Here is a 19817-nt window from a genome sequence, read left to right on the forward strand (position 1 = left end):
CACTGGTCTGGAATGGGGGTTGGCCCCTGGCAGTTCTAGAAGCTCATTGGATGACTCTAAAGTGCAGCCAGATTTGGAGACTGCTTCTGCTGCTCAGCTACCTGACAGCTGGACTCTGGTGAACACTGACCTCTAGCTCTACTTGGACAGAAGAAAGAGAAAATAACTGTTTAATATCCTAGCATAATCACTGTGTCCCAACTGCAACTATTTAGCTTTTCCACACAAGTGCCGCCTCAGTCATATCCACATTGTCTTTCAACTGTTCTCTTAAGAGAAAGAGGCCTCTAAAAATAGGTATTTGGACTCTTTGGGGGTGATAAGGGATCTAGAAAGAAAGAATATCTGTTTTTCCTGGAACCCATGCAGACATGTTGATCCCTCATCTAATTAGACACTTTTTCCCATCTAAATTCACAAAGTACCTTCATCTGTTCTCTGTAATTGACACCTCTCTTCATCATATCTTGATGTTTGATCCCCTTTTCATAGGTCCTAGGACTTATTTAGCAGAACAGATACCTAACATAATGTGCTTTTAGGGCTCCATCCTGAAATATGCACCCAGTTTTCACCCCCCAAAAATCCTCCCTAATTTACTGACTCTGAGGCCTAAAATTCTTCTGGAAAAGCATCCATCCCTCCCAGCTCAAATAGTCATTGCAACCCCCTGTAACACACGGAACAAAGCTTTAGCTTGATAGGCAGACCCTCAATTACATAATCCCTACCTGGCCTTCCCACCACTTTCTTTTCTCTTTCTCATATCCTCTACAGGGCGCTACTGGGGATTGCTCCTCTCTCCTATTCCACACCTACTTGTCCCCTTCTTTTACTAAACGGTATTCAAGTTGTTCCCCTTGCCTGGAATAGCTTTAACCCAGTATGCATTTTTAAATTTTGCATATTTAAGCCCTCATTATCTTTCAGTTATACTCAGATTACCCTCCCCAGACTCTCAATTAAAATTAACTTTTCTCACCAATCAATTACTCACAGCATTTAGTTCTAACCTAACTTCTTCTATCTTGCTGGAGTAATTTATGCTTACCTACCATCGCCATTTTTTACCACTCTGTGAAATCCTAGGAAATGGGACCTCAATTTATCCATTTTAGCATCATCCCATAAATTCTAGCTCAAAGCTTGCACATAATAAATACTCATAATAACTCTAGTACAATACTGAATAAAAGTCAGCCTAGGCTTTGATCTCTCTTCCTAATATGAACTATGCTAAGGAATTGACATTTTATTAGCCATTTACACATTATTATAAATGTGTTTCCAACTCTTTCATGAAATGTATTGTAAATATCACAAAACATGAGGATATGATGACAAGGGTGGGAGGGCAGAATTGAGGTGATAAAGGGTTCCATTGATCAAATTTCTCGTGCACTTTCTTAGGAGACATGAACTTTGCTGAGGTGTATGGCAATTCTGCTGCATGTGCATTTGTGACCAAGGTGGATTCAGAACTAAAAGCTTGCATAAGAAATACTTTTTTAAAAAATAACTACATTTTGGTGTCCCTCATTAGCCCCCTGAATCTTCCTCCTTCTCTTTGGCAAATTCTTAACCAGCTCACTCTCCACTAGCAAGTAGCTCCTTCCCACTTGAGGAGTTCTTCGTTTCACTCTCAATGGTTCTTGATTTCTGCACATTTTTTGTCTTGTGGCTAAAGCACTGTTGATAGGAAGGGAGCCTTCCTGTGGATGTGCAGCCAATCTTTAAGACAAGTTTCACATGACGTCATGCCCTGCAGTAACTTAAAAATTCAAAATGTTCCCTATGGTCCTAATTATCTGGTGGCATAATTCACACGCATCTATTTTCAAAGCCACCATGTTCTGAGGCTATGGAGAGTCACATTACCACGCTGAGTGGTCTGGTGGAAGCACCAGGGGCTTCCAGAATGACAATGCCACATGATGACAAAAGACACAATCTGCTTTCCATCCAGGCAGCTCTGAGAGAAGTGCTATAAAAAGGGCCTGCCAGCTGATGACCCTTTCAAAGGCTTAAATCCCTGTGTTTTATCTCATTCCAAGTGAATTACTTTCAGAGCTGAGCACATTCAAGTTTAGACATGGAAGGGAGTTACGGAGATCATCTGCACCAGACCCATGTCATCAGATGATCTTCTAGAATTCATAGCTCAGTGGGAAAGGGATAGTGCTTGTAGCCAGTCATAGCTTTAGGACCTGGGAGCCTCAGTGGTCTTATGTGTGGGGTGGGGGTTGACTGGGACCCCACAGAGCTGTGATAAACGTAACCAGGTGAGTAGCGTACCTAGCACAGGCCAAGCTTAAGGTAAGTGCTCAAATTATTCTTCCTAGTTCATCTTACTGCGACTCTTCTACTGGCCATGTAGGAATTCCACAGCTTTATTCAGTTGTACACCAAACAACTTTACTCTCCTGGTAAGAGAGGTTTTCCTTTTGTCCAGCCCTAATCTCCCTGCTTTATGTATTTAAGTTCACATAGGCAAATAGGGTAGCTCATCTTTTCCTTTTCTTCTACTCCTAAAACAAATGACCGCCTCAACATACTTGGTTGGCCTTTGAAAAATAGGGAAAGTCATTTCTGTCCTGCCCCATAGCTTTGTGGTGAGATAAAATTATAGAAAGTATATGCAAATACTTTGGAACTTTGGAAAAGTCAAGCCAACATAATATCCCCCAGCATCCCTACCTTAGTTGAATCCTTTATGGCCTCGTATCTGGATATAGCAAATACACCTCATTGGCCCCTCACACATACTGTGTTTCCTTTCAACCCATGAGCCCACCACACAAATATCAAGTCCCACTGTTATTAATTATCTCCCCTATTTCTCAGGCTTCTTGTCATAGCTTAGAAGGGAAAAACAAAACAAAATAAAAGAAAGGAAAAAGGAGAGGAGAGGAGAGGAGAGGAGAGGAGAGGAGAGGAGAGGAGAGGAGAGGAGAGGAGAGGAGAGGAGAGGAGAGGAGAGGAGAGGAGAGGAGAGGAGAGGAGAGGAGAGGAGAGGAGAGGAGAGGAGAGGAGAGGAGAGGAGAGGAGAGGAGAGGAGAGGAGGAAAAAAAGAAAAGAAAAGAAAAAAAGAAAAGAAAAGAAAAGAAAAGAAAAGAAAAGAAAAGAAAAGAAAAGAAAAGAAAAGAGAAAATTCCAATGTAATATACCAGCAGGAGATTTTTTTTAACAGCTGCCAGTACTATAGATGCAATCTGCTTTCCATCCGGGCAGCTCTGAGATCATAGAATCATGGTAATTTTCTATATCCGCACTGTCCAATGATGTGGCCACTAGCCTTATGTGACTCAGATGGCTGAAGAACTGCATTCTAAATTTAATTTTTAAATTATTATTTTTAATTAATTTGATTTTAATTAATTTTAAAAAGCTAGTGGCTACCATTCTGGGCAGCACAGATATAGACCAATGTTTCTCAGGCTTTAATGTACATTTGACTCATGAGGATGTTGTCAAAATGCAGGTACTGATTTAGTAAGTCTGGGGTGGGATGTGAGATTCTGCATGTCTGACACATGATTTTGATACCACTGGACCAGGCACTACTCTTTGAGTAACAAGGATCTATCTTAGATGACACAAGAGTTTGTTTTTGTTGTTGTTGCTGTCTTCAGAAAAAGTAAAGATAGCAACCTAAAAAACAATAGAAAATGAATATGAATAAGTAATTTTTAAAAGAGGAACCCCCAAAACTGTTAAGCATATGAAGAAGTTCAAATTCATTACTGATCAGTAAAGGCCAAATAAAACAGCAATGTTATATTGTGTGACAACTCTAAGACTGGCAACTGTTAGAAGGCTAGGTGTCACCAAGTGTTGGTGGGGATTGTGTCCTGCTGAAGGATTGATAGGTCTTCTAGCACTTTCCATTGCTCTGTTTGGTTTGATCTTAAGTGCATTATCTTAAGAAGTTGCTCATGATATAATCTGATGTGATTGAATCAATAATTTATAGGCACAGAGTCCTGCCTGCCTCCTAAAGCTGCAGTGCCCGGGATCTCTCCACCAGTATGTTCGCCTCTGTTGGATGGCATCAAAGGGTCTTACACTTTAACGTTTGTTTGAAAAAGAAAAACAAAAGCCTTTGATATTGAAATCTAGTTTGTTCGTTGTTAGTTATTAATTTTCATTTTATCAAACACAGACTGGTGTACGACTAAGGTAGACTGTCTCAGAGCCTTTCAACCTCTAAGAACTAAGCAAATATTTTGACCCCATCGAGAAGTTGCTTCATTCCCAGAAAAGAGAGTTTCTGTATTTCATCTTCCAGAAGGAAAGCTCTGGCCTGGAAACATTCCCTTATATGCCCAACCAAGCTTCTCATTTTAAATCTCTTCCTACTCAATTGTTAAAAAGCCAGACTTTGAATCTGGTGTATAGATCTCCTGAGGTCTTTGTACTTTGTAAAAAACATGGTGTAAGACCTTTATTTATTTATCCAATCAATTATAGTCAAGTGACCACTGGAGCCAGGCACAGACCTAGATGCTAGGAGGGATGCAGTGATGGAAAAGGCCCTCAAATTACCTTCAATGAGCTCAGAATTTATTGTAGGGAAGGATACCCAACCCATCATGATATCCCATAACATTCACTCAAAGACAGAAATGTGCTAAGAGCTACAAGGACATTAGGGTAGGGAGAAACTATTCTGGAGAGGAAAGAAATGAAGTAGCATTAGGAGTGGCATTTGAAGTGAGCATTAAAGGAAAATGGGAGCTTGTAGAGCAGAGAATGAGAGGAAGGGCATCACAAGCAGAAGGAATGGCATGATCGAAGGCTCAGAAGCACACTGCCTTGAAAGGCCAGTAACTGGATGAGGCTCAGACATGGCACTCAGGGAGGAGGGCAGGGAAAGATTTTGTTAGTGGAAGCAGTGGGAAGTCTTTGCAGTTTGCTGCTGCTGATATTATTTTCTTGTTGCTCTTGTTTTTGATGTTTTGTCTGAAGAATAGGTAGGAATAAAAAGTTTCTGAAGCTAGGAAGACCAATGAGTGAACTGCTACAACAGTCCCGCCAAGGAAACAATGAAGGGCCGAAAGAGATCTGTGGGGCCTGGGAGGAAAAAGATATACGAGATGTTTCAGAGGTAGAATTGAGAGGACTTGGTGTCTCTGAGAGATGGGGGGAAGGAAGCAGCAAGCACTGCATGCCTCCCATGTCTGGGACAAGGGCCCTGGAAATGTGGCAGCTCCCTGAACCAACAGAGCCCATCCTAGCATGGCAGGGCAGGAAGGGCAACGAGATCAGGGAAGACAGGATTGGGGAGGGAGAGTGTGCCTCCTTGGGGAGAGGAAACAGCTACCCCGAGTTTCTGGGTGGTGACCCATGGACTAGAACTTTATTGCAACAGACAGGTGAATACTGATTGTGCCCTTTGATGATGACTTAGTGATGATTTAGCACTTGGCTGCAAGGCTAGGATCTGAGGACTTGCCTTAGCTCTCACCTGCCATAGCTGTGCAACTTCAGGAGACTCACCACTTAATTCCTGTATTTCAGAATATTCATCTTTGAACTAAAGCTGTTGTAATAGATAACCTCCAAGACATGGTTCTCAAATACTGCTCTGAGGAGGTGCTGGTTTATAATGAAAGGCCCACAGCAAAATGAGAAGGATTAGTATAGTATTGTATAGATAAATATTAAGTAGACATACGATAACTAGATAACTAGATAAGGAGGAAAGATGAATAGATAAATGGAAGGAAGGAAGAAAGGAAGGAAGGAAGGAAGGAAGGAAGGAAGGAAGGAAGGAAGGAAGGAAGGAAGGAAGGAAGGAAGGAAGGAATAATGGATGGATGGATGGGTGGATGAATGGATGGATGGATGGAAAGAGAAAAAGACCTGTAAAGTGGAAACTGCAATGTTCATTTCCCGAAAAGGATTTTCCTTCAATCTAAGAATATATCCTTACTTCATTTTTGGTGTTAAGATGTTCATTCTTTTGTAAAACAGTGGTGAGAATAGATAGTAGTTGTTTTAAATTTTCATAAAATACTTTAAACTTTCCAGAATCCTTTAGTTCACAAAATTTTTTTTCATTTTAAAAATGTTCTTAACCTGTGAAGTTGAACACCCTGGGAGCCAATTTCCTAGCATTTCTCCCAATTATAGGGCATTACTTTCCTTTTTGCAGACCCTGATCCTGTACCTCATGTTCACTCTACCCCTGCAAGCAGTTGTCTCATGAGCACCACTGGCCACTGATGAGTGAAATGTGATCCCATCCCAGCCCCAAAATTAGGGGATTTGCTTCTGGAGAACCTTCAAAGGGAATTCACATTTCTTTTTCTGTCTCTTCTCCTTTATTCTTTCTCACACACCAAAAACAAAAAAGAAAAGGAAAGGAAAAGAAAGGCAAGAAAATCAGTGGGCGGACAGAAATTTGTTCTCTAGATGATAGTTCTGTTCATCCTGGGATCCTTTAAACCCCACTTCCCCAGCGACCCCCCCCCCAGCCTCTCACTGGAGCCAACTGAGGTCTCCTATTACATGTCCAAAGAACTGTCAACAAGGGCACATATTTTCTTCCAAAGAACAGTTTGCAGTGGATGGTATAGAGATTGGTTATGCTAAAGCTTCAGCAGATGATCAGATAATACAGATTCAGTTGATATATGACAGGGTCTCAGCTTTGGGGCAATTATGGGATTCCTCAACTAAAACCTGTGAAGAAACAGCCATTCGCCCCCCACAAGATTATATATTGGCCCTAACCTGATTGTGTACCTACTAGTCATAATAGACATAAAAGTTAATAATAGCTATTATTTTTCAGGCATTTACTATAGACCAAACACCCTTACACCAAACTCTAATGTACGAATTACTCCTCTCTCAATTTACAGATGACAAAGCTGAGATTTGGGGAAATTAGTTCCTTGCCCAGATTATACAGTTTGGAGGTGGGATCTGAATCCAGATGTCTAATCACAAGCTTTAATTATTGGGTAATTTGGAGTAAGTCCCCTCTCCCCCATCATCTTGATGATGATCCCAAGGTCTGAAACCAGGGCCAATGCATGAAGAGACAATGGTGTAAAGAGATGGTCCCACTCACAATCTGACAGAGGAGTTAGACTTGTAAACAATTAATTAGACCACAGTTGCCATACATGTTGCATGTCACCTCAGAGAAGTCTTCTATCAGGGGTTATATTTGAGGACCAGTTGGTACGGGCTCAGGACAGAATCAATGTTCCTTAAAACAATTGTGCTAATATCATTTCACAAGGAAGATGGTTAACACCATGTTCAAAGGCAAAATTCAGGCTTTCTTTTTATGATACAGGCCATTAGTCTTCAATAGAAAATTAAGTCATCTTTTTCCATGCGAGCTTGTTTCTGAGGTAGTTAGTGAGGAAACCACCCCAAGCTCTCAGTGTTGGTGATTGAACTGCCTCTGGGTACCATCATCAACCTCAATAATTAAATCAGGACCCACCTTGCACCTTCAAAGATGACACAGCATGGTTAAGGATGGAGTCTCCTTTGGAAGGAGCTAAGGGGACTGAAAAAGGGCAGGGTGAGAAGAATTGGTGACAGAAAGGGTTCTGGGCTGAAAGCCCATGGTTTCTGACCAGTGCAAGCAGCAGGACAGAGGAGCACAGATTAAGACAAAGCTGGACAAGACAAACTGGGAAGAGAACCCACTGTGGTACAAAAAGTCTGGCTGTGAAGGTAAAGATTCTTCTAGACGGAGGTGAATGAAGTTGAAGGAGGATCCCTTGGCAAAGATGAAAGAGCTGAGTGTGTTTAAATGCTGCTGGGAGCAGCAAGGGAAATGTTGGAGACTCAGGGGAGGGGAGAGAGAGCTGGTAGCATAGGGAGGTGGGAAGGACTAATCAGGAGCACAGTAGAGTGTTGGCCATGGCAGAAGGGGAGGTGGACAACATGCAGACGGGTTGTAATGTGCCTCTGGAAAACTGAGGGGTGCTCGGCTGGTGCCTGTTCTTCTCTCTGTGAAGGAGTTGAGGGCATCTGTAAGGGGTAAGATTTTAGGGGTATCAAAAGTTTGAATAACCACTACAGAGAATGGGAGAGTTGGGGCACACACAGAGCAGTATTGAGCCCCAACTAAGTGTAGTGGAAACAATATGGCCTAAAGCTTTGCAGCCTGATGTCCTGTGTCACAGCCCCCAGCCGCACCACCGCCCACCCCCAGTGGGGCCAGTGGCACAAGAAAGAGAGGTCGGGGTACGACCAGATCAACCCTAGGGGTTAAAAACTTAGGGAGGGAAGTAAAGTCATAGGGCATCTTATGTTATAAGAATATAGTCCTGCAACCTCTTGGGCTTCTGCAAACTTCTGAAATTCTGTAAGAACATTGGATTCAATCATGGGGACCCAATGCCTTCATGTGGCCTCGGGGACACTAATTGACCCTAAACCAGTGTTTCCTCCAGTATCCCCCTGTGCTCTGGTTGATCTGTCCCTGATTGGACTCACAGTCTTTTTAACCTTCCCCATCGCTAGGAATTACCTAGTGACACAATGTTACCTTGGCCTTTATTTGAGGGTCTTGGGAGTGAGAAATACAGGTCTCCATGACCTGGAGAGGACTGGGTTTGAGTTAAATTCCTGGAATTCTCCAGAGAGACTTGGGTCTGGGAACTGTGGAACATCAAGCATTGCTGCTGCTGTTCTTTGTTTTCATAGAAGGAAGAGGAATTTGCGTTTTAATTTTTAAATTATAGAGTAATACATAAACGTGATTTATTTGATAAAATTAGAGTAAAAAAAATTTTAAAGTAGCCCTTTACCAACATCCCTCACCCAATTCCTCTTGGTGATTCGTCATTGAGATCGTATTCTGTGTAGATACATATATAGAGTGTCCCAAAAAAATGTATACATGCACTTTGAATAATTATAATAACAGTGTTTATTAAAATACATTTCATTTTCAAAATTGAGCTATCAGTTTTTAAAGTGTATATACATGTTTTGGGACACTTCTATATTCATGTTTTTTATAAATGTATCCAACAATACGTATTTTTCTGTGATCAATTTTTCCATGTTAGGGAATATAAATTTCTTTTCTAAAAATTTTGTTATGAAAAAATTTTGAAAACACAGAAAATAGAGGGTCAACTATAAAGACAACCTATATCTTGCCACCTGGATTTATATAACTATTAATATTCTCTACATTTCAGCAGATCTTTTTAAGAAATAAAACTTTGTAGGTAGAGTTGAATCGCCATTTCTAGCCCATCCCTATCCTATACCCTTTCTTAGTTTCCCAGAGAAGCCACAATCCTGAGAAATTGTTGGATACTTTTTTACAAGTTTTTTTAAACCATATGTATGGATTTCCATAAACTAATTATAGTATTATTCTGAGAGTTTTGAAAATGCAGAAATGGTCCCATGCTGTATATGCCTTGCTGTGACTTACTTTTCTTGCTCAGCATTAATTTTCTAAACATTTCTGGATGTATCCATATTGCTACATGACAGCTGACTAACTTATTTTCATTGCTGGCTTTCTTATTCTGAATATATGACAACTGCTTTATGCATTCTCCTTTTGGTGGATATATAAGTTGCTTACAGTTTTTGTTGTAACAAACTCTGTTGCAATGAGCACAGTACCAGTTCTCTTGAGCAGAGGTGTGAGAGTTTCCCTAGGTGTTTCTTTGGACACATGTCTGTCACTTGTAGGGCTCATCAGAACTTGTACAAAGATTGAATATTAGTTCATTGTTGATTTTAATTTAGAAGTAATGTGAGGATATGTGCAGTTAAAGAGCATAAAATATCTGTCTGGAATTGGTAATGTCAGTGTCTTTGCAAGAAACTGGAAGTGAGGATATAATATCATCCCTTGAGATTAGGGACACGCACTGGATCACAGCAGGGATGTTCACAGACCCTTGAGCAAATGACTTTCAAGCAAGGCAAAACTGCTCTGCACCTGAATGAAACATTAATGTCCTGAAGAAAGAATATGGCAGTCAAGAAGGGAACTGCCTTCTGGGGAAATAGAAAATCAGGAGCCCCAGAGAAAACTTCACAATGCTAGCCCAATCATTGCACCAAGGAAGGGAAGACTGGACTACAGATATTTCTAAAACGATGCTGCAGAGATAATTAGGTACAGTAAACCTAATTCACCCTTGATATTTCACCCTTGATATTTCTTTTTCCTCCCTTGATTATGAACCAAGGATTGGCTGGTAGGACTTTGAGTTGAATGCCATCCTTTCTTCAACGTAAGTAATAAACCGGCTTTTTGATATTATGACTCATTCTCAGGCATATTGTTCTCATGAGTCCACCACTTTGACTGGGTCCCTCCTCAGAATGCTGATAGCAGCAGGTACAGAAGTGAGACCCTGAGCTCCAGACCTGACCCAGGGTAAACATCGAGAATGAATGCCACCTGGGTGGGTTCCCGTCACCACACCTTGGCTCAAGAGAAGTAACTTCAATTGAGACTATATGCACATGGTTTCTACAATTTGCATGTTCTAGGCTCTGGGAACCCTGAAGAACATCAATATCATGGGGTTGTTGTTTTTTCAAATAGAAGTCATGGTAAATTCAACCCCAACATTTCTAAGAGCCCACGTGTCAGCTAAGTGGGTAAATCTAAGCCCATGTGCCTTCGCCTAGAAGAAGTGGATGCACCTAAGGGAAATCAAAGTGGCTTCACCCTTTCATTGAGGGAGAGAGTGTGGCCAATTAGAAAACTCTAAAATGTGTATTATATTTGTCCATGATACCTTTATGCAGTTTTTCATGTGCCACACATTTGTATCACCTTAACGCCAAGCTGTGATTATGAGAAATAGCATAAGCTTGATGTTTCAGGTGATTCGTCTGTGGTGTAAGTGGTGTGCAAACATCGGAGAGGAGAGCGCTTCCCTGAATGTAAGGAAAAGCCTCATCGTTGGTTTCTGAAGTGAAGCTATTCAATGGCCCATCTTGCGGAATGTGCAGTAGGGTGGTGATTAGAGCAAAGAGAGAGGAACTGTGGTTATTTTCTACCCTCTATGTTCCCAAAAAATAATAATAGTTGTGATAATTACCGGTTTGTTCCAGTAAGAATTAAATATATGAAAGTCACCGGCAATTTCGGCTGTTGTTTCTGACATTTTGGCATCACATGAAAAAAGTTCCAGATTTTTAATGAAGGTCAGATTCCTTCATAACAGGAAAACATCTGTCATAAACACTGAACAAATATTTATAGGGCTAAGCTGGCAGCCCGTGGCCTCCTCTCTCCCCCTTCCTAATTGGATCTGAAAGAACAAGGACAGACAAACGCAACAAGGAAACAGCAAACAAGGTGTCACCGAAGGCTGACAGGAGCACAATGCGTCGTCAACTCCGACTCCTGGAGTCAGGCACTGAACGCGCGCTGTGGCAGGGCCCGGTTGTTGGAGGTTCTCTACTGACTCTTGGGTATATGCTATCCAGTGGCAGCCTCTTTTCTCTTTTTCTTTTCATTGCAGATGCTCCCTTTTATCCAAAAAGGATACCCGAGAGCCAGATGTGTCATGTTATCCTGATAAACTCCTCCGCACCTCTATTCTGTCCCAGTTCATTCACTATAGCATTTTAATTTTACCCCAGATTGAAATAACATTTATACCCGAACAGGAATATCTAGATCAGAATGCCAAAAAAGGAGACTAGAAAGATTTGATATATTTCTTTTTTTAAAAAAAGACGGTAGGAATCTCAGAGCCTGAATGAAAGGAAGTACAGTCTGTCTTCCAGCCTCTGCTCCTCAGCCCCACCATCAGCACCATCGCACAAAATGCAGCTCCGGGTGTGGGTCACTGTTTTCCACTCGCTCTCAGTTCTCTGCACGTCAGTGGATAGGAGCTGGGGCTTTGCCATATTCTGCCACAGTAACTTACAGGAACTCTAAATAAATTATAAGTTCTACCTGCTTTGGCTTTGAGCTTTGTGAATCCATAAAAAGGGCAGAGTGTAGGCATCACCATGCTTGACTTAGGATTCCTGTCAAAGCTCACGCTCAGAAAAACTGTCAGGTGAGAATGCTTGATGTGCATGCCCTCCCAACCTTCTGATTTGGCATCTCTTACCCCAAATGTGGGAAGAATATGAGATAGTGTGAGTTTTGGAGACTGGCAGACATAGGGTCCAATTCCAGATCTGACACTTATTGTGTAACCTGTGCTCATTTAATAAACCTCACTAGTGCAGGTTTTCCATATCTTTGCAATGGAGTTTCTGTGGTAGTTGGGTCAATGTTGTAAAAGCACTTACCACTGTGTTTTAAGCCCAACAAGGACCCAATAAGAATAATATTTCCTTTTCTGCAATTCCATTCCCTTTTTTCCCTTTTGCCTTTACATTTTAATCCAAATTTGTAAATAACTCAGAGGTCAAAGCCAAAATTAAAAAGGAAATAAGAAAATAGTTTGAACTGAATGAAAATGAAAATATATGTCAAATTTGTAGGATGCAACTAACTTGGTATGTACATACCGAGTTTGACAGGAATCCTAAGTGTGTTTGTTAGAGGATGAAAGAAGATAAAGAGATTAGCCAAAGACCATGTATGCATAACCAATAGAAGCAGATAACAGTGAGGTGATGGCCAGAGGGAAGGGGGGTAAATGGGAACTGGGTGGAAGTGGGCAAAGATTTGGGGTGGGGGAATAGGGACATCTGTAATAGTGTCAACAGTAAAAATAAAGTTAAAAAATAAAATAAAATGTGTTTGTTAGAAAAGAAGAACATTCTCAAATAACCCGAGTTTCCACTTTAAGTCTCTAGAGAAAGAAAAACAAATTAAACCCAAAATAAACAGGAGAAAAGAAATAATGAAAGTCAAAGTACAAATGAATGAAATAGAAAAGAGAAAAACAATTGAGAAAAATCAATGAAACTAAATCCTGGTTCTTTGAAATCAATAAAATTGAAAAACTCCTAGCCAACCTGATCAGGAAAAACGTGAGAAAAAACAAATTACCAATATTAAGAATAAGGGAGTTGATATCATTACAAATTCTATAGATACTGAAATAATTTTATGCTAATAAATTTATTGATTTATATGAAATGGACAAATTCCTTGAAGGACACAATTACCCAAGTTCATTTAAGATGAAACAGATAACCTGAAGGCCATATATCTACTAAAGAAATTTAATTTGTAGTTAACAACCTTCTAACAAATAAAATTCCAGGCTCAGATAGCTTCACTAGCAAATTCTACCAAACATTTAAGAAAGAAATAATACCAAGTCAAGACAAATTATTCCAGAAAATTAAAAAGAATACTTCACAACTCATTCAATGAAGTCAACATTATAATTATACTAAAACCCAACAAAGACAAGAAAACTATAGATCAATGTCCCTCATGACTACAGATGCAAATATTCTTAGCAAATTTTAGCAAACTGAATCCAACAATATATAAAAAATGATAATAAATTATGACAGAAATGCAAGATTGGTTTAACACTATAAAATCAATCTATTAACCATACAATTATCTCAATTCAGAAAAAGTATTTGACAAAATTTAACATCAAATTTGGATAAAAGTCTCAACAAACTAGAAATGTAAAGGAAAATCCTTAATCTGGGAAAACAAATCTACAAAAACCTACAGCTAATGTAATACTTAATGATGAAAGATAGCATACTTTCCCATGAAAAAAGCAAAACTGCTCACTCTTACCACTTCTATTTAACATTGTCCTGTAAGTTCTAGCCAGTGCAACAAGGTCAGAAAATGAAAAAAGACATCCCAACTGGAAGGAAAGAAGTAAAACTGTCCTTACGCAAAGATGACATAAATATCCATATAGACAATTTTATGGAATCTACTAAAAAAAACTACTAAAATTAATAAATGAGTTTACCAAGATTATAGCATATAAGATCAATGTATATAAATCAGTTGTATTTTTAAACACTAAATAATAATAACAATAAATATTTATTTAACAATAAATAATCAGAAATTGAATTTTTAAAAACACTCCATTTATAATATCAAAAAATATGAAATACTTAGAGATAAATCTGACAAAAGACATGAAAGACTTGTAGACTGAAAACTATAAAATATTGCTGAGAAAAATTAAAGACCTAAATAAATGGAGAGATATATCTGGTTCACACGTTGGAAGATTCAATATTTTTAAAATGTCAATTCTGAAACTGATTTATAGATTTAGTGCAATCCCAATCAATATCCTAGCAGGCTTTTTACAGACATTGGCAGGCTGAGTCTAAAATTCATGCAGAGATGCAAAGGACCTTAAAGAATCAAAATAATTTTAAGAAAAAAGTTGGAATAATCATACTGCCTGACTTGAAGACTTATTATAAAGCTATAATAATAAGATAATGGGGTATTGGTGTCAGAACACAAACATATTAATGGAACAAAACAGAGAGTTCAGAAGTAGACCCAAACATATATGATCAACTGACTTTTGACACAAGTACAAAGGCAATTCAGTTGAGAAAGAATAGTCTTTTTTTAAACAAATGATGCTAGGAGAATTAGATAGTCAGATGCAAACAAACAAACAAAAAATGAACTCAAAACAGATTATGGACCTAGATGAAAAACTTAAAACTATAAAACTTCCGTAAGAAAACATGGAAGAAAACCTTTTTGACTTTGTATTTAGGCAAAGATTACTTAAATACCACACCAAAAGTACAATCCATAAAAAAAAAATTGATATATGGAGCTTCATCAAAGCGAAGAACTTTTACTCTTTGAAAGACATTATTAAGAAAATAAAGAGAAAAACAAGATGGCGGCGTAGGTAACAGCTGCGCCCGCCGCCTCCCCAACCACATCAAAATCACAACTAAAATACAGAACCACCGTCACTCAGAGCCTCCTGAGATCTGGCTGCACAGGAGCCCCACAACCAGGGACCTGAAGGAGCACCGAGACCCATAGGAGGGGCCGAGACGCGGGCGGGTCGGGGCTGAATCAAAGAGACGTGGCCTCAGGCCCACACCCGGTGCCGCGGGGTAAACCCGGGAGGGAATCTCGGCGGTGGGGGTTTCCCAGAGGAGGGCGGGGTGCCAGCCCCACAGCAGGCCCCCAGCCCAGGGCTCCAGGGCCGGGAAGAGACGTCCCCACAACTCAGGGCTGTGAAACCAGCGGGGACTGTCCCTGAGGGTCGCGGAGGCTGCGGGAGCCCCAGCAGCTCCTCTTAAAGGGCCCGGCACGGACTCACTCGGACGCTCCCTCTGAGCCCAGCGCCGGGCAGCAGCCTGAAAGGACCCGGGACACTCGGGGAGGAACTAACCTGCCTGAGATCCGGGCGAGAGGTGGAGGGGCGGCTTCCTCCCAGGCAGAAGGGCTGGCGGGGGCCATGGCTCCTGTGTCGAGTCCTCCCCGCTCACAGCCGGCAGGCAGGCGCCATGTTTGAATCCCCAGCACCTGACCCACACCTCTGGCCCCGCCCCGTGATTCCCGGAGGCCCCGCCCCTCCCCACCTGCAGCTCATCCGGGCCATTTCCAGGGGCTTTTCTATGCAAGTGGCCTCTCGAGCCTCATGCTTAGGACTTTCCTAAAATCTCTCAGACAAGCAGCAGCGGGCCCCATACAGCTTGATAAGTGGCCCCAGGCCTGGCACTAGCGGCAGCTGCATTGGCTCATAGCTTGGCCTCTCCTGGGCACCTCCAAGCCCAGCACAAGTAGCAGCCAACTACGGTTTGCTGAGTAGCTCATGCTGGGTGGCCCAGGGCAAGGCACTGGCAGAGGCTGACTTTGCACCTCCCAGGAGGCCCCAGACAGTGCACCTGGTGGTCATACTCGACCACGCTGGATTACAACCCTACCACACCCACGAGTGACACACTCAAGGGGTGCACTTGGTGAACACCAAAGCTCCACTGAAGTAAATCCTGCTCCATAGGGGTGTCTCCAGCACAGCAGTTCTTTGGCTGTAGTTGCTGCTGGTCTTCACAGCTGATTGGCCTGGGGGTCAATTCTTCCCAGTGACACCAACAGCAACCAAGGCTCAACTACAACAGGACAGTGCACACAGCCCACACAGGGGAGCACCTAGAAGGCCCAGCTCAGGTGACTGGGGAGGCTGAGCCACTGGACATTACAGGACATCTACTACACAAAGCCACTCTACCAATTCCAGGAGACATAGCAGTTCTACCTAATACATAGAGACAAACACCAGGAAGCAGCCAGAATGTGGAGGCAAAGAAACATGTCACAAAGGAAAGAACAGAAGAAATCTCTAGAAGAGGAACTAAATGAAATAGATCCAAGCAAGCTAACAGATACAGAGTTCAGAATAATGGTTATAAGGATGCTCAAGGATATTAGTAAGGGCATGACGAAAATAATTGAGAAAATCGATGACATAATAAAGGACCAATTTGAAATAAAGGCTACATGAATCAACAGTAGAGTAGAGGACGCTGAGAATAAAATCAGCAATTTGCAACATGAAGAAGCAAAAAACACCCAACCAGAAGAGCAAAAAGAAAAAAGAATCCAGAAATGTGAAGATAGTATAAGGAGTCTCTGGGACAACTTCAAATGGCCCAACATTTATATTATTGGGGTGCCAGAGGAGAGGAAAGAGAGCAAGAAATTGAAAACCTATTTGAAAAAATAATAACAGAAAATGTCCCCTACCTGGGGAAAGAAATAGACTTACAAGTCCAGGAAGCACAGAGGGTCCCAAACAAGAGGAACCCAAAGAGGCCCACAGCAAGACACATCATCATTAAAATGCCAAAGGTTAAAGACAAAGAGAGAATCTTAAAAGCAGCAAGAGAAAACCAGTTAGTTACCTACAAGGGAGCACCCATTCGACTGTCAGCTGATTTCTCAACAGAAACCTTTCAGGCCAGAAGGGAGTGGCAAGAAATATTCAAAGTGACAGAAAACATGGAACTACAACCAAGATTGCTCTACCCAGCAAAGCTATCATTTAGAACTGAAGGTCAGATAAAGAGCTTCTCAGACAAGGAAAAGCTAAAGGAGTTCATCACCCCCAGACCAGCACTACAGGAAAAGTTGAAGGGTCTTTTTTAACAAGAAGCTAATGAACAAAAGAATCTGATGAAAACTAAATAGATCCAGAGACATTGACGCATGTAACAGATGATCATATTTCAGAGGAAAGAGCGAAGGGGGGTGGAGGGTGGGAAGAGATTAACCAAAGAAGTTATATGCATATAAGCTAACCCATGGACACAGACAATGACGGGGTGAAGGCCTGGGGAGGGGGTGGGAGCAAGGTGGAGGGGGTCATTTGTGGGGAAAGTATTGTTGTAATACTTTCAACAATAAAGATAAATTTAAAAAAAAAGAAAGAAAAGAAAAAGACAAGCTGTAGACTGAAAGGAACTATTTGCATATCATACATCTGATTAAGGAATTATACACAGAATATAAGAAGACTACTGAAAACCTAATAATAAGATAACAAAGAACCCAAGTTTTTAAAAAAAGAGCACGTTTTGAGCACATACTTCACCAAAGACATAGGAATTGTAAGTAAACACAAAAAGATGGCCAGCCTCATTAGTCACTAGGAAAACTCAAGGGGTATAACACAATGAGATACCCCAACACACCTATTAAAGTGCACAAAATTAATAAGACTGACCTAGCAAATGTGGGCAAGGATGGGTAGCAACTAGAATTGTAATACGCTGCCACTGAGAATCCAAAAATAGTTCAGAAAATAGTTTGGCAGTTTAAAAGTTAAAAATATACCTAACAAAATATCCAGCCATTCCACTCTTTGGTGCTTATCGTGAGAAAACACAAAGATTTATACACAAATGTTCATAGGGGACTCATTTGTAATAGTAAAGAAACAAACAAGTAAAGAAACAAACAAAACATCTGGGAACAATCCCAATGGCCATCAACAGCAAATGGATAAACAGGTTGTGGTATATCTATATAATGAATGCTATTCAGAAATAAAAATTAATAAGCTAGCGATACACACAATGACAGGATGAATCTAAAAATATAATGCTGAGTGAAAGAAACTAGAGAAAAAAAGAATAAATATTTTATGATTCCATTAATACAAAATTGACAAAAAGCACTGACAGAAAGTGACAGAAAGCACTTCAGTGGTTGCCTGGGGACATGGAGTGAAGGGGAGAGGTGAAGAGAACCATAAAGGGTCAGGAGAAAACTTTTAGAAGCGATGGATATGTTCATTATGTTGATTTTGGTGCTGGCGTCACAGCTTTATATGTAAAACCTTATCGATTTGTACACTTTAAATATATGAAGTTTTTTGTAGGTCAACCCTAACTCAATAAAGCAATTAAAAATGTATTGGTTAAAAAATGTAATCCAGATATTATCAGTAAAATGAATATCCTTCCATTTAAAAGCCATTTAGAAGTGTGCCGTGAGGAATAAGTGCCTTGGTGAGTTAACCAACGGACACTGATTTTATTCTGACCCCCGAGGCTTATTCTTGTTTCTTTCTGTTTAGCAGCATTTGGTAGTTACCCTATCCTCCCACCAGTTATTTCTCTGGTTTGGGGAGAGGAGTAAAGGACCTCATGTGATCCCACGGATTCTTCATTGATCCCAGAATCCCTTATCTATCCTTTCATCACCACTGGTCAAGTAAACAATAATCATTTTAAAAGCTGCCTCTCATTAAGCTGCATCTACTATGTGCTAGATAGTCGACATGTAATAGCACAAATGCTCACAGCAATCCTATGAGGTATATTGTTTCCCCATTTTTCAGGTGCATTGACTTACCTAAAATTAATGTTACTAGTAAACAATAGGGACAGGATCAGGACCCAGACCTGTCCACCTAGCCAGATAAATTTCTTGTGGTGACAGATAAATCAGTGCTCTGGTGGAAACACAAATGTCATCCCAAACAAGGAAGGGGTGGAGTTGCCTGGATTTGTCTCCTTCAGGCTTTAGGAATGGTCTTTAAAAAACATTTAGCCCCGTTCTCAATGTGTTTTACCCAACACTTTTCCCCTTGATTTTCAAATCCATGTGTTATTTCAGGAATAATAGAAACCGTATGTCTCTGACATATTTACACTTAAATCATCAAGATGTTGTTTTGTCAGAACTTTTTGATGTCTTCTGAGATATTTTTTTAAATGGGACCCTTCTAGAAGCAGAAGTCCCCATCACAAATAAACAAATTAAAACAAGAAAAAAGACTGAATTGGGACTCAGTTTCAGCCTGGCCCTGTGGGATGGATTTGAGACTTGGCAAACTGCATCATTCTTTCCTTGCCACAGAAGGGACTGAGAATAGAATTTGGTGACTGATGGTCATTTTGGAATTGCTTAATTCTGTTTCTAGCTTTAGATAAACCATGAAAACTTGAGCTCAGTGAGAAGCCCTTTACTGATCAGGTGACACTGAAAAATCTGTTGGAATCTTGGAAAGCCAGATGCAAAGAGAGAAGCCAAATCAGTGTACCAGTCTATAAAATTTAACGAAGCTTAAACCTTAAAGTGAAAGACCCCTGAGAAAAGGATGTCTTTGGGGAAGACATCATCACAGGTATTCAGACAAGCTGCCCATGTTTTCTCTAACAGTTGTCTCCAAGCCCCCACAAGCTAGAACCTTCCTTGTTGTTGGAAATAAGCTTACCCTTGATTCATAAAGCCTGGCTCCCTGGAGTTCTCCTAAAGACAAAGATAGCTCCTCAATCATGCCTTGGTGTTTCCCAAAGTCCATTCTACAGTGTTAAGTCCATTGGAGAGAAGCCAAGTATTTTTGAGAGTAAAAGCACTGTTTTCAAGAGCATCTCACTCAGCATCACCAGGACGGTGCTGATGA

At 40.7% G+C, this 19817-nt stretch overlaps 1 long non-coding RNA gene across 1 annotated transcript in view; it reads right to left on the bottom strand.

Moving 5' to 3' along the window:
- Positions 1-19817, bottom strand: part of LOC308563619 — a 91967-nt gene that overhangs the window by 16206 nt on the left and 55944 nt on the right. The window lies entirely within an intron of this gene.

The sequence above is a fragment of the Miniopterus schreibersii genome (assembly GCF_964146895.1).
Source record: "Miniopterus schreibersii genome assembly, chromosome: 11".
In the NCBI taxonomy this organism is placed as follows: Eukaryota; Metazoa; Chordata; class Mammalia; order Chiroptera; family Miniopteridae; genus Miniopterus; species Miniopterus schreibersii.